The following is a 16,014-nucleotide window of genomic DNA, read 5'->3' as shown; positions in this document are numbered from 1 at the left end:
CTGGCTGTTTTCTCAAAATGGCTGGCAGCCACATGTATTCAAACCTGCAGGTACTGTAACAGTGAACTTCCAGGCAACAGCAGGCAGCTGGTGCTCCACTGGTGGTTGGCGATCAGTTTGCAGACTGTTGTCAGGATGATCGGGAGGTGTACCATGTGCACTGAGTGATGGATAGGTGTAAGGCAGGCAATGGACAGGTGAGAGGCAGGCAAATGGTGGATGATAGGCACCTGACAGTGAGCAATCTGCACTCAAAAAAGGCATCAATATGCTGGCAGACTGCAGGTTTTCTCAGCAGACAAATGGGGTGAACAGCAGAGGATCGATAAGCAGCAAACCTACCTCACCAAGAAACAGATATCCTCTGCTTGAAACTGGAGTTACAGAGTGACAAGGAATGCAGTCTCCCTCTAGTCAGCCAACTTGGATCTCCCAGAACAAGTTTTTCTCCCCTGACTTGTAAAAGATCTCATTAAATTAATTTCTCCTCTTTTTCTGTTTGTTTTTTGTTTTAAATGTGATCTGCTTGCTCTGAAATCTTTCATGTTACTTCTACCCAGAGTTTGTTTTGGGCTGGATGATCCTTTGTTGTAATTCTGGGGGACTGCCATGTGAATTGTAGTATATACAGTAGCATCTTTGTCCTCTACCCAGTAGGTGCCAGTGGAACTCCCTCTACCCAAGTTGTGACAATCAAAGTAGATATTGTCACCTATCTCCTGGGGGACAAAATCTGCATTTGAGAATTTGTTAAACTCTCTTCTGCGAATCTATGGAAAATACCTTTTTGAAATCATCCACTTGAATGTCTCATTGGCATCACAGATTTAAATAAAAATGGATGCTTATTTTCTCTGCAATATATTCTTTCTTCAGCTTTCCTCCTTGTATATCTTTCTTGGCTTTGTGGGGCATTGAAAGTATTTGGCTTTAATTTGGAGTGAAAAGGGAAGCATCAGGGTGTTTTGGGTCAAGAAATTAGTTGATCCCACTTTGCTCAGACCTTTTATGAGAATGGCCTATTATGAGTTGGATAATTGAAGCAGGAAGACAGATAGGAGGCAACTCTGGTAATATCAGTGAAGAATGGTAGTGCCCTGGGCCAGAGTGTTAATAGAAGTATGGTGAGAAGTGTTGTCTTTTGATTATTGCTTAAACATGAACATTGCTGAGAAGAGTAGTACATTGTCCCATCATGAATTAATAACTTTGTGTGCTTGCATTTCAAGGTTTTTCTAAGAAATTATAAGAAACAGGTTTTGAATCAGAGGGAAAAGAGAGTAATGAAAACCCAGGAACTTCCTGGGATTTTACTGGAGGGGATTTTGACTAGAATAGGAGGTAAAATTAGGGATACAACAGGATGAGTAAGCAAACCAACCTATACAGCCAGTTCTCCATCACAGTCTTATCTATAACTGACCCTCCCACTGTAAAACATGTACCTTTAGAAGAGAAGCTAGAACAAACATAAGTCAGGAGACTTTCCTTTATTAACTATGAGAAGCAAGTCATTTTGGACTATATGTCCACTTGCTGAGGTATGGTGGCTATTGGTGTTTGGGTTGAGACAGGTGTTTTTTATACAAGATTATCCAAAACATTGCAAGATCCTTAGATCCCTCATTCTTCAGCAACTAGAAAGGGTGTTCTCCCTTATTATGACCTCTCTACACACCAATTTCCAGAGTATCCATGGAAGTCGGACATGCTCAACAGCAAACCACTGGACGAAGCCCCCTTTTCTAATTTCTCAGTTACATTTCATAAGGCTATGACATACTAGAAAAGAAAAACACCTTGAATTATTTGTTTTTAGTCTTGGATATTTAGAAGATATCTACTAGAACTTTAAAATTAACTAATTTTCATTGCTGATAGATTCAATAATTTTTTTGTCCATGATATAGACCTTAAATATTAATTCTTAATCCTTTAACAGAGGGTGTAGATGTCTCAGGGCTATTTCTGAAGATGGTGGGAAGGACACAAGCTTCAGCAGCTTCCTTGCCAGCTCTGTAATGTAAGGGAACATGAACTAAAATGAATGTGGAGTTTGGATGAAAAAGAAGTTCCTTGTTGGATTTTGTCAGAGGGTATGGGAGTAGGATTAAAAGAGGAAGTTCAGTGGCTAGTATGTGAATATTTATGTACATCAAGTCTTTCTCAGGTATATCTAGTATCAAAAGCTAAATGTGTTTTACATAATATTTTTAAAAGTAATAGAAAATAGAATGCAACATTCATCAGATTTATGAAGGGTTAAAGACTCAGTATTGGAATGCTGAAAACTTTACCAAGGAAAAATCAACAATTTTAAATGTGTTACAAAACAGGATCAGGAGAAATGTGTGTATAAAGCATGACTTAGGGTTGATATCCAAGATACCTGAAACTTATTGATGTAAAAATATTAAATTTCAGGACATAAATAGGTAGAGTATTTTAGTGGTTATTAAGTAGTACAGTAATATGTGGCAATGTTCACCATAACTGGGTAATCAAATAAAAACATTTTAAATCAACTTTGAATTACCACTTCTGTTCTCTCAAAGTACTGTTCTTGAGGGGTTTAAAAGAAAGGAGCCCATTCATACTTACATGTTTATTATGCTTTATCTATTCATAGTCACTGCTTTTCTCTGAATATTCTGTGTGACTTCAGACTCTTGTACCTTAGCCTCTTGGGTATTTTCCACCTACCTCCTGGTCCCCTGTCAGATTTTCACTGTTTTAGAGCAGCAGTTAGAACCTGGAGGCATCTCCCCTGATGCAGTGCTGTTGTGCACACTGCACTGTCTCCATGGGCAGGTGATTCAATCCTTACCTCTAGAAGGGTGGGTCTTGAGGTTTGGTATGGTCATGTCCTGCCTCAGGGCCTGGCACACAGTAATTTTTTGATGACTGTTGTCCTGAATAATTGAATTTTGGTGAATGTTTTGATAAACTACATTATGTTGGGTTGTTGAAATAGTATGGCAAATTTTTGTAACTAAGTACAAAATAATATTTTTAGTGTGATTTTAAACTGCATTTAAAAAGTAATATGCATAAATGAACTTTTAGATTTGACTGTTAATAAACCTTTTAAATTTACCATGTATAGTCTTTATGATAAATTATGTAATTAAAAAAATCACCTGAAAAACTTGACCTCTGCCTCCTATATCACAGACTTACATCTAGGCCTCCTTTCCAGTTATCTGGTCTAACAGGTAGCAGGATGGGCCACCATATTTTTTGGAATTTGAGAATAATTGCATTAAATGAGTGGAATTAGGTCCTCACATGTATTTGAACTTACAACTGTTCCTTGATACATGTAACTTGAGATATATTGTTTTCTAAATAATTTTATCTTATGGGTGTCTAGTACTTGGGTTTTAGTTTACAAATGTGTTCTTGTTATCAATGATAAATGCCAGAGTTTGTAATGATGTCAAATGTAAATGGTAATTGGCTCCTTTAACATATTTTGAGTATTGACCAACCATCTGCCTGTGACCAACATAGAGAATTTCTTTAGACAATCCTTGTCTGTTAGGGAAGACCAACACATCCAGAGGCACTCCACGTATTACCATGAGTGCTATGAGCATGCGATGAACTACGTGCAGTGGAAGGCAGAGGGAAGGGAGAAGTATATTTTTTAGTTCTTTACCAAAGGAGGCCAGTGAGATGCAAGATTCTTCTATAATGTGATGAATCTTCAGCTGTACTCCAGAAAATAGACAAAATTTTTTTTTTGTCAGGAGGAAGGAAAAAAGGAAAAGCATGAACAGAAAGAGTTATAGAAGTACAGTATATGTACAGAATCCACTGAACAATTTTAGACAGGGATGTGACATGATCTGTTTTGCGCTTTTGAAATAAAATTGAGGTCAATATTGGGAATAATTGTAACAGAAAAGTGATTCTCAAACTCTTCACTTTTGTTGTGTGCTCTCCCATGTGACAATTAAGTAAACATCCCAAGATTTTAGATTACAACATACATATACTTTATATTATGTACAATTCTAGCCAGTCAATTTTGTAACCTCACTGTTGCTATACATCAGAGTGTCTCTTCTGAAATTCTGTGTAAGAACCAGTGGACTAAGGAAATGAGATCAGCTAAGAGGCCATTGCAATGTTCCTCTATATTTTGCTGTATAGCTTTGGTGTCAGAGTTGATGTATAGGAGAAGGGAAAAAATAAATTATAGACCAGTGTTTCTCAAATTTTTATGTTAATATAAATTGCCTGGGGAATTAAATGTAGAGTCTGATGCAGCAGGTCTGGGGCAGGGTCTGAGATTCAACATTTCTGTAGGTTCACATTGATGCCAACAGTCTTTTTCTATGGACCATATTTAAGTAGCAAGAGTGAGGTAACTTGGTTGTGAGACTCCAAAGATTAGATGGTGATGTCATCATTTGAAATGGGGAACACAAGAATACAGCAAGGTAGGGGAGAATTTGAGGAATCTGAGTCCTTGTGGTATATCCAGGTCAACAACTAATGATAAATGGAAATTTGAATATTATGTGTAAGGGAAAAATGAGGCATAGAGGTACAAATTTGGGAATCAGCCTTTCATAGCTGGTACTAAAGACTGTGAGAATCAATGGTATTACCTACAAGGAGGAGATGAAAATAATATTAGAAAATATACTTATTCCTGTTTGCTAGAATTTTAATGCTTCATTCAAGTGACTATAAACTAGCAAAGGGGAAGAAATTAGAGAACTTCCTCCCTATGAGTATTTTTGGGGTAAATTCAGGAATGGGGAAGTCTTCTTTGGAAAACAGCTTTCTTCCTTGGTAATGACCCTAAATGAAGTTAAATATTCCATGGATAAGTTTAAGAGTGCATTGAAGTGTCTTTCCTTGTGAAAATACATTCATATAAAAATACATATTAAGCATCCTCAATATGCCAGGCATTGTTTTTGAAGCTCTGACTTAAAATAATAGGAAATAAAATGAATCCCTGATAGAGTGGAGTTTATGGGGAGATGGACAAAAGTAATTATAATAAAGTATGGTAAATGCTGTGATAGGGAAGTGTAGGGTGATATGAGAACCCCTACATCAGGGGCACATGACTCAATGGGAGACATGGGGTGACCTTCCCAAGGAAGTAGCATTTAAACTGAGACCAGAAGGCTTGAATGGAGGTGACCTACAAAAAGAGGAAAAGATGGACTTGTAAGCAGTGTCCTAGAAGGGAGAAAATCCTGCAGATTGGTGGAGTTCAGTATATCTGACCCATGGTATGTGGGGTGAGATCGATGAGAGATGATCTTGGAGAAGAGACCAGAGTCTGTGCTAGGCAGTGACCCCTGGGACTTGGGATGGGGAAAGAAAATGATGTAGAAGAAAAAACTATTATTCTACCTTGGTGTAAATCAAACAGTAGTCTTATGTGAATGATTTTACAAGGCTTTTGTGGACTGACCTAATAATGAGATGGTTATATTGTTTCTATAGGGAAAATGTTCTGGGCTTCAAAAGGTGTATTACAATTTATCTTTCAAAAATGTTTTTAACCATTTGGGAACTGCTTGGATAAGTGCAGGTTTCTAGTGCTTTTTTGCTATTTGTGCTAAAAATGTGCTTTTACTGGTATTTTAAAATAAGGCTACAGTGTTGATTTTCTCACTGTCTGATGTGGTTGAATTTTATTTTCTTGATTAGATTTAGAAAATATATGGAAATAAATTCATCAATATTTATAAATTGTTTTTCAAAGTGTTCTAAAAAGTTAAGGATTTTCTGTGAACTATATTATGGGATATATTATATTCCAAGAAAACTGACATTATTAACTAATAGAAAGTAAAAGTTTCACCACTGAAGTCAAGTGTAACGCAGAAAGTAAACAATAAAATGATAAAGTGCCTTGCATTTTAAAATACTTAATCATAAGCTATTGTTAGCAGTATATATACTTGAATTTTTAAATCCGGAAGAAGCTGGTAAGTTCAGTCACTTCGTAAAATAAGTTTAAATGAACGGCATTTCGTTTAAGAAAAATGCAGACTGAAACTGAAACTGAAACTCTCAAATTCCCATGTCTGCAACATGCAGTTAATTTCATCCACATTCTTTTCAGAAAAAAAAATTTCTATATCATGTATAAATGCTTTCAGTGGCAAGTTCAAAAAGACCCAACTGAAAGTGAATTCAGTAATAAGCACATTTTATTATCTAACTAGATAGATAACTAGAAGATCTGGTTTTAGAGTTGTTTCATGCAGCAGCTAACTACTGTCATCAGAATGTGGTACTTTCTGTCTTTCCATTATACAATTCTGGATGTGGTTACTTTTTGTCTGCAGACTTCTCCCTTCTTGGTCTACAGATAGCAGCTTGAGCTCTAAGAATTTCACTTAAATATCAAACTAATCAAGATTTTAAGAAAAGGGTATATATATTTTTTTGTTTACCCAATTTAAAATGTTTTATTTATTTTTAAATTTTTTTTTATTGTAAGCAAATGGGGTACAACTTGTTAGGGTATATCTTTGATGTCTTTTTTTCAAGTGAAGAAGACTTTCTTAGAAGCCTTTTGGAAGACTTGATCTTTCTAGCTGAAATTACATCTCATATGCATCAGTTGCATCTCAGGGGCCTGCAAATCCTGTTTAGCTGAGACTAGACAAAATTCATGGCACTCCACCCTTGCCAGTGTAAACATAGTTAGGATTATGTTATTTTAATTCCTCCCAAGGCCAAATTATTCATGCCTGGGTTCTTAATCACTTTCAGTCTCTTAGAAGAACCTACTCTTTTAATCATTCTTCTTGCCTGAATTTTCAGGTTCTTTTCTCACTCTTTTAAATTCAAGTTTATTCAAAAAAAATCTACAGATGCCATCTCCATTTTTCCCTTCTATTTTCTTAATCTCCCTGCAATTTGAATTTTGCTCTTAAGAGTCTCTTTTTCCATAATTTTCAGTAAACATCTCATTACATAATCCTTTGCCACTTTGTTTTCTTCATCAGTTTTCTTCACTTTTGACCTTCTGTATTTCACTTTTTTGTACTATATGCCTTATTATTGTCTTTCTTTTTCTTGCTTAGGGTTAATTTATTCTTTTTCTAGGATTTTCTCTTCTTTAGATAGCAAGATTGGGTTATTAATTTAAACCATTTTTATTGATGTTATTTTTCCTCTATGCACTGTTTTATTTAGCTGTAACACTGTGAATTTTGGTATGTTGCATTTTAGTTTTCATTTTTTGAAGGATAGTTTCCCACTTCCTTTATGAATTTCTTCTTGAAAAATGTGGTTATTTAGGTGTATCTTATTTCATTTCTCTTTATTTGTGAACTTCCCCAAATTCCTTCTGATATTGATTTCCAGAAGGAAATCATTCCATCACATTCCATTGTTTAATGTTATTTAGGCTTGTTCCTTATTTAGTTTTCATGGTTTACAACATAGTGTAATTTGTAGAATATTTAATGTGCACTTTAAAAGAATGTCTAATGGGTTTGGATGCAGAGCATTGTATAAATATCAGTAGGTCTGTTATCTTACAGTGTTGTTCAAAAAATCTTTGTTATTGCTATTTTCCCTATTGTTTTTCTTTCTAGTATTGAGTGGAGGAACTTCAAGTCCCTAATTAATACTTTTAATTATTTATCCTTTTACCTTTTTTGCCCCTCTGATGTTATGTGCAAATTTATTTTTATTTGAAGAAATGACTTGGGTCTTAAATGTCATCAAAAGTTTATGAGTTGAAGGTTCATTCCCCAAAAGCAGAGTTTATAGTTGGGACCTTTGGGAGGTAATTGGATCATGAGGGTTCTTGCCTTATGAGTGGATCAATACAGTTGTTGATTAATACCTTAATGGGTTATGGGGAATGGATTTGTTATAAAAGTGAAGTCTTTTCTGTGTACTGGCCACCATGAGGTCAGCCACTTCCCCTCTTCCTGTGTTTCTCATTATATAGTGCCTTGCTGTAGGCCTACAGCAATCAGGTCATGCAACCATGAACTGAAACCATGAACCAAAATAAATCTTTCCTCTTAAGTTTTTTTGAAATATTTTTTCAGTGTTTATTTGGATGAATTCATGGACATAGAAATCTGGATACAGAGGATTTCCTGTAAATTTTATAAGAACTTACTTATGATTTATATTTACTTTTTGGCAAAACAGACATTTTTCCTTCATTTTTTATTTCATTTCATCTCTTTTGTGCTATTATTCTATATATGTTAGTAACTCAACTATATGTGTGTGTGTGTGTGTGTGTGTACACAATTTTTACTTTATGTAATCATTCCTTTTAAAGAAACTGGGAGAAGAAAGGAGAGCATGTCCATATTCATATGTAGTTATATTGATCTTTTTACATTTCATTCTTTATTCCTTCAGATTTGGATGTTCACTTTGTTGCCCAGGATGGCTTTATATTAGTGATACTTTAACCTCAAACTCTCAGGTAACTCAGGTTACAGGAGTGTACCACTGTGCCTGGCATGATTTGTTCTTCTATCATTTCAAATCTGTTTTTGGTTTCCTCAGGTAATTTTTCATTTCAAAACTTACTTTATTTTTCCATTCTAAAACTTCTGTTTTTATACCATCTATGTCTCTATGAATATTCTCTTTGGTGAGACATTGTAATCATACTTTAATTCCTTATGTGTAGTTTCTTTTAGTTTTTGAACATATTTATAAAAACTACTTTGAAATCTGTATCTGTTAAGTCCAACATCTGTACCCCTTTAAAACCAGTTTTTATTGCCTCCCTTTTTGCCCAGCTTTTGGGTCACAATTGACTGTTTCTTTGCACAATTTTCAATTCATGTTTAAAAACTGACATATAACATAGTGTAGTTAATGAACCTACAGATGTCCTTCTGGTAATGGATGGGTATTGATGTTCTTTGGTTAACCACTTATTAATGAGTTAACTGAGCTAAGTTTGTGAAGTCTGTTTCCCTAGAGTGTGCAATCTGAGATGTCCATGTTCAGATTTCTTTTCTTTTTTTTCTTCTAGCTTTGCCATCCCATGCTTACCCCTTGATTAGCATGAGCCACATATTTATCAAAGTCTGTGCTTATACTCTCTGTGTCAATTACATTTTTTACTCTTTGCTGTTGTATATGTGTGTTTCTTATCAAAGTTAACAGAATTGAAGTAATTTTTGTTCTGCCCTATATTTATATGGAAACATGTAGCTTGGATTTTCCATTTCCAGTTATACCTGAGAGAGAGCAACCTTGGGCATACCCATGATCCTCTACATTGCCAGTGATATGTGTGTTTTCATTTTAACACCCCGATTCCTAGGTATTATTCTTGCAGCAGAATAGGTTTATGTTCAGCTACTGTTTGATCAAAGGTTTTTATTCATCTCCTAGTCATGGTAAGGTGTCCTTTTATTGAAGATCTGTGTGTGGTTTGTGTGCCCCATGAACTTCTTTGATTATTTTTGAGTTAGTGCAACCTACCACTTGCATACGGTCTTCCCAATTCCCAGATTTTGCTGTGCCATGGCTATTTCTTTCCTGGTTCTGTCTGTTAAACTTCTCATTGGTCTACCATTTTGTTGGGTACTGCTTTTGTCATGGAGATGTGAACAACTTCTTAATTGCTTTCCATGAAGACTTTTTTGTTTACAGCATTGTACTTAGGTTTTATTTCACAAGCTGTCTTGTGAATACTTAGTTCCATCAGAACAGAGGAGCTGTTTGTCCTTGAGTCTTGCTTCTCTAGTTTGTCTCTCCTTCTAGGCAGAACACTTTACCACTGCACAAGAAAAAGGATAGTTGTTCACTTCTCTAAGACTGATACCCTTGCTTTAACTAAGGTGATTGGGAGCCAGGGAATCCCCTACTCCTATAGGATTGTCCCTCTGGGTGTGGAACCTGTGCATTATCAACAAGCTGGGCCAGGAGTGATAGCAGCCTAATATTAGGCTGTTGCACCTAAGGTAGAGCTTTCACCCCTCATATGAGGAAGTTGTCTGGAGGAAGAGAACTCTAATCCTCTGATTCTGCCATAAAGGTCTGGGGAAAATAAAAAGTGACAATGGCCTGCTTCCCTGAGTGAAATTCTAGCCATAGACTGGGTACTGATTGAAAAGGAAAGCCCCTTTTTCTTGAATAGATCTGCCTAAACTAGAGCATATGGAGTGATTTCTTAAATCAGAACTTGGAAATGTGGGTGATACAAGGACAGAGCAGGTTGTGGCTCAGATGTCACCAAGTAGCACCTACTATGATTTAGTAGATTTCCTTGAGTGAAAAGCTCAACACACTTTACAGAGACATTAAATGATTCTTTGAAACATTTTTTCCTAGTTCAGTTACTTTTTGTTGGGGAGAGATTCTGTAACACTTTTTATTCTTCATTCCCAAATTTGGTGTCCTGTTTTTACCCATTTTAAAAATTTGATAAACTCTATACCTCTTATTGTCTACATATTAATTTATACATTTCTAATCTTCAATATTCTCCATCCATTTTGTATCCATGCCTTTACCTGTTGAAAGACTTGAGAAGTTTTTCCTGTAGAATTTCCTACATTCTGGAGTTTGGTGTTTGCATACTTGTGGTGTTGGACAACATGTTCATTTGATCTCTGTCTTTCCTACAAGTACCCAGAAACTGGATCAGACTCAGGTTTAATCCCTTAGGCAGTACTATATGTGGAATTTAGCAAAATATAGCATGCCTCTGAATCACCTGATGGAGATATTAAAGCAAATGTTACTGAATAGCAAGCCCACACTTTCTGATTCATTAAGTCTGAATCTGGGTCTGACAATGTGCATTTCTTGCAAGTACCCAAGTGATGCTCAGGCTGCTGAAAAACATATTTTTAATGTCTGATGGCATCTCTTTTTGTATCCTAGTAGCTGTGTGTGCTTTTATCTGTTCATTTATTTATTAGAAAATGTCAATATTCTAATTTTTTCATTGAAATATTTTTATAGAGATGCTCACCTTTACCTAGTATTTGGTTACCCAGTGTATGGGTAGCTAAGAAAAGGTAGGGTAATTTATTGATATTTTTTACTTTGATTTACTGATTATAAGATAGGTGGTTCCCTGCATGAAGTCATCTACGATGTCTCATTTGAGAACTGAGTGTAGTTCAAGCCTTTAACCAGGTATATCTGTCTTCAGGAACTCATAGTTCAGTAATGAGAGTTTGAGGATGACCAAGTCATGTGGTTATCCTGAATTAGCTCAACACTCAAGTTCAAATACAAGTATTGGATGTGGGAATGAACCTCTAGAGCCAAATAACTTGATTACCTCCACCCCTGTATCCTGTTTTTCCCAAAATCAGCTCCTTCCAGTGCCTTTTGATCTGTACCAGTATAAATATTGCAAGTGCAGCCTCTCTTTGTTAGAGCCAGACCCTCTGGATGTCTCAATCTGTCATGCCCCTGCTCTTAAAATAATTTTGTCTTCTGTCTTTATTTCTCATAAATAAATTTCATAGTTATTTTTATTTTGAAGCCAGCCTATCCCTCTAACAGTAATCCTTTCTGTCACTCATGGGGGATATGGGGTAAGAGATCTCTATGTATTGAAGGTTATTCTTATCATTAAACATATTAGATGGGTCTAATCCATTTCAAGTATGATCATTATTGAAGCTGACATTATTACATCAGTGGGAGACTCTTTAAGTTGACTCCTGAGTCCTAAAATCAGTCATTTCTATTAGAAACCCTGTCTAAGGAGTGATATCAGCTTGGTCATTGTTTCTGTGTTTTTCTGACAGAAGTTAGAAATATGTATTTGTTTAGTCACCTTTTTTGCTGCTATGACCAAGGGCCTGACAAGAACAATTTTAGAGGAGGAAAAACTTACTTGTTGCTCACATTTTTAGAGATCTCAGTCCATAGATGGCCAACTCCATTCCTCAGAGTGTGAGGCAAGGCCATACATCATGGCAGAAGACTGTGATGGAAGAACATTGCACTAAGAAGCAGAGAGAGAGAGTTCTCTTCAACAGGGACAAAATATAAATCCCAAAGGCATGCATGCCCCCAGAAACCCATCTCCTCCAGCCATATCCTACCTGCCTATAGTTACCACCAATTAACCCCCACCAGGGGATTAATTTGCTGATTAGTTTAAACCTCTCATAACCCACTCATTTAAATTAAACTTTCTTGCATTTTCTCATAAATAAGCTTTTGGGAGCACCTAATATCTAAACCATAACAGTGCACATATTTAAGATAAGGAAAAAATACTTCACAGGTTCTTATTGATACTGAAATTTTGACTTGAGAATACAAAAAGGAGTAATACACTTGCATGTTCTCCTAAATCTAAAGGTCAGCATTGTTGGTTTGTGTGGTATCATCTTGTATAGAAAGGTGTGGCCATAGAATCTGGGATTCAGTTTTCCTTTAATAGTAATATTAAACATTTGCTTGCATGCTTTCTAAAATGGAACTCTGTCACTTTCTACTCCTACCAGCAATAACATCCTTTTGGTGGAGCTCCTTGATTACTTTTAGCTTCCCTAGTTCGGTGCCATTCTTCAGAGTACCTAGTAAGGTGAATGGATTGATGGATAGATTGATGTAACAACAAGGGGGTAGGTTATTTTAAGTAACTGACACATGATTTTGGGAGCTGGCAAGTCTAAAATTTGTAGGATAGGCCATTAGACTGTAAACTCAGGCAAGATTCTTGTGTTAGCCAAGTTGACACATGAAATTAACCATCACACCTAGTTTGAACACTAAATTTATTGTCCAAATTGAGATTTCTTGAGAATAAGGAATTATAAATTATAGTTAAATTCTTATAATTATATACATTGAGTATTATAGTTATGCGATTTTATTCATTGACCAACTGTTGTTTATTGTTGTTGTTTTTGGTGAACTTACAAAATTTTCCTGTTAAGAAAATTATTCTAAAATATCAACATTTATCTGTGTTCATTAAAGCAAAACAAAAACTGTTCTGCTGAGTTTCTCAACATTAAAAAGTACATAAATGGAATTCACAGTAAATGTTCATATATATTTAGTGTTTTAGCCATTAAATGGGGTATTTATGTATTTCTGAAAAAAATATATTTTAAGAATTTGGTTGAATTATTTTTAATTGTCTCATAAAATTGTGTCTTTTTTTAAAGTTGCATTTTACGGTTGCTAAATTTGAAAACATTGAAAAATTTCAAAAATTTTGATTTGTTTTTTAAACATGTGCTAATTTCTGAATTATGATTTTAAAATTTTAGAATAGGCTTAAATTATAAATACTAAGGTATCTGTTGATTTCAAGGCAAATTCTATCAAATTATTCTAAAATTTTGATATTTTAAAATAGTTTAATATGTAAATATTCCAGCCCAATTATTTCACAGGTATTATCTCCTTTACTCTATTTGGAAATCAAAAATTTTAGAAGGGAAAGCTTGTCACATAAGTGGTATCTATTTTATAGCTTTTGAAAAATTGTACCAAATTTATACTCTACTAATTTTTTAGGCATTCTTAGGTTTATTTTATTCTGTCATATATTATAAACTTGTCTAAGTAAAAAAAAAATTCTCTTTAAATACTACATATTGAATGAAGCTTTGTACTGCTATTATAAAATATCACATATTCAAAGATTAAATAGCAGGCTTTTATTCCTCATAGTTCTTGAAAATGAGAAGTCTGAAGACCAAGGTGCTAAAATCTTCATTGTCTGAAAAAGTCCTGCTTCCTGGTTACAGAACTGCTTAGATCTTATGTCCTTCCATAGCCTTTCCTATATGTTTTTGCTGAGAGAAAGGGAGGGTAGGAGAGACAGAGAATGATCTTGTCTCATCATTTTATAAAGGCATTAATATCATCATCATCATTAGGGATCCAAGTACATGACATAATCTAACTTTAGTCACCTCCCACATGCCACACTTACACATACCATCACATGTAGGTATTAGGATGTCAACTTAAGAAATTTTGGTGGGATACATATTTTTAATCTGTAGCTATTTCCAAATGACTATGAATGAAATGAAACCAAGGTTTAGAAAGTGATTGAAAATCATCAGTGCTATTGATTATACCAAGTGCATATTAAGATTCAAAGTTTTATAAGACAGGTAACAAAAAGAGAACACTATACTATTATGTATGCTATTATGTATGTAGTATTTTTTTAAGTTGACATTATCTTTGTCACAAAAATATTTTAATTCACTTTATGTGTGTATAAATTTTCATAAAATTTAGTAGACTATCACAGCTTCTGTGGATGGAATTGTTAACTTCCCTCCATTTTATTGGTAGTGATATATTCAGGTTTATATGCTCACAGTTGTGAATTATTTGTGAACCATACCCAAGTACAATTTGTTTATGTTCCATAATTGATATTTTTACTGTGATACTCTCTATGCTCCACCAAACTCTGTAATTTTGTTATTACCTTAAAAATAATGTTGCTTCTTATTCACATATTTTATTTTTGTGAATATTTCTATTCTTGTAAGTTTAATTATAACCTCAAAATCATTATTCATGGAGTTTTTGTGGTCATTCGCTGAAATGAATGACTACAAATTACAAAACAGTTATAAAATTGTGATTACTTGACACACAATTTTAGCTAGACACTTATGTTCTACTTTGTGTTAGCTCAGATATGGTAAGTAAGTGTCCTTTATGTGGCCTGTTTTGTTTTTTGGTGCTTCTTGTTAGTAATTTTTCTGTTTTTAATGTTTTAAGTATCAAATACAGAATTGAATAACTGTGTAGTGTTCCTAAGGGCAAGAATGCTGTGATGTACATCCAGAAAAAATACGCATAAGAAAATCTTCATTCAGAACTGTGTTATAGTGCTGTTAACCATGAGTTAATAGTGAATCAACAGTATATATTAAATAAAATATCTTAAAACAGACACATACATAAAACAAGTGTACATTTGATCAGTTGATGAAAATATGACCAGAGTCTGTTAGTCTAATCTTGTATCTCCTAGCAGCAGTGGTTAGGTAATGCACTAATTAAGTGTTCAGGGTAACATTATAAAACTTAACTATTCTGAATAATGAGAACTAACTAATTTTATCATTATTGTTGAACTTTTTAACTGTATTGAAATAGCAATTACAGCAGTATCAGGTGTTTCATGTTCTACAGAATGAACATCCAAAACTTTACATTGATTTCATGAATTAAATGGAGAAATCAAAACATTATTGGAATTGAATTTTCTATTTGACACTGATAGAAAGCTGAAATCATTAAATTGTTAATTTCTACTGTTAATGCAGCCAACAAAATTATATTCATCACTTTACCTTGAATATATAAAACAATTTTGAATCATAACTGAGATTTTTAAAAAAGTCATTTGATTTAGATGAAAAGTCATGCTTAATAGAATGACATATAAAACACTTTATCTGCTTTTATTCCATTGGTGTGTTTGAGCAAGTCAAAAGCAGGGGCAGCAACATTGGTTATTTCTTCTGGGTATTCTCTTTGAAAGTCAAGTGTCAGTTATGATACTTTCAAAAGCTTGGTTACTGCTAGGTGTCTTTCAGATGTAACTACATGTTGAATTGATAACTAGTTTTCTTGCCTGTACTGAGAAATGACTGAGCTTATGCCAGAGCCTGAAGGAAAATTACAGATGTCTCATCTTATTTCAATGGGCCTATAAAAAGTTATTGAAGAATGAAAAATCTAGGATACATGATAAATTGTTTGGGGCATAAGACAGTGGGCATAAATTGGATCATTTTGGGGAACCTGATACACATGGACACTTTACTAAATGTGTCCTTTCAAAAATCTCCTAACACCTTATTCTTGATTATAGTTTTCCCATCAAAAATGCTATGCCCCTGATATGATTGATTCATTTGTTGTGACTACTTAGTAATTTCCACAGCATTATGCACTCAGAAAAGAATGGGAAACACACTTCTTATTTTTATTAATTGTATCATTTATTTATAGAACATTTTCTATTCATCTTAAAACTTTTATACTAAAGTTGCATATTTTCACTTTTAAATT

Source organism: Sciurus carolinensis, unplaced genomic scaffold, assembly GCF_902686445.1.
Source record: "Sciurus carolinensis unplaced genomic scaffold, mSciCar1.2, whole genome shotgun sequence".
Lineage (NCBI taxonomy): Eukaryota > Metazoa > Chordata > Mammalia > Rodentia > Sciuridae > Sciurus > Sciurus carolinensis.
Note: the sequence above shows the minus strand (reverse complement) of the source record.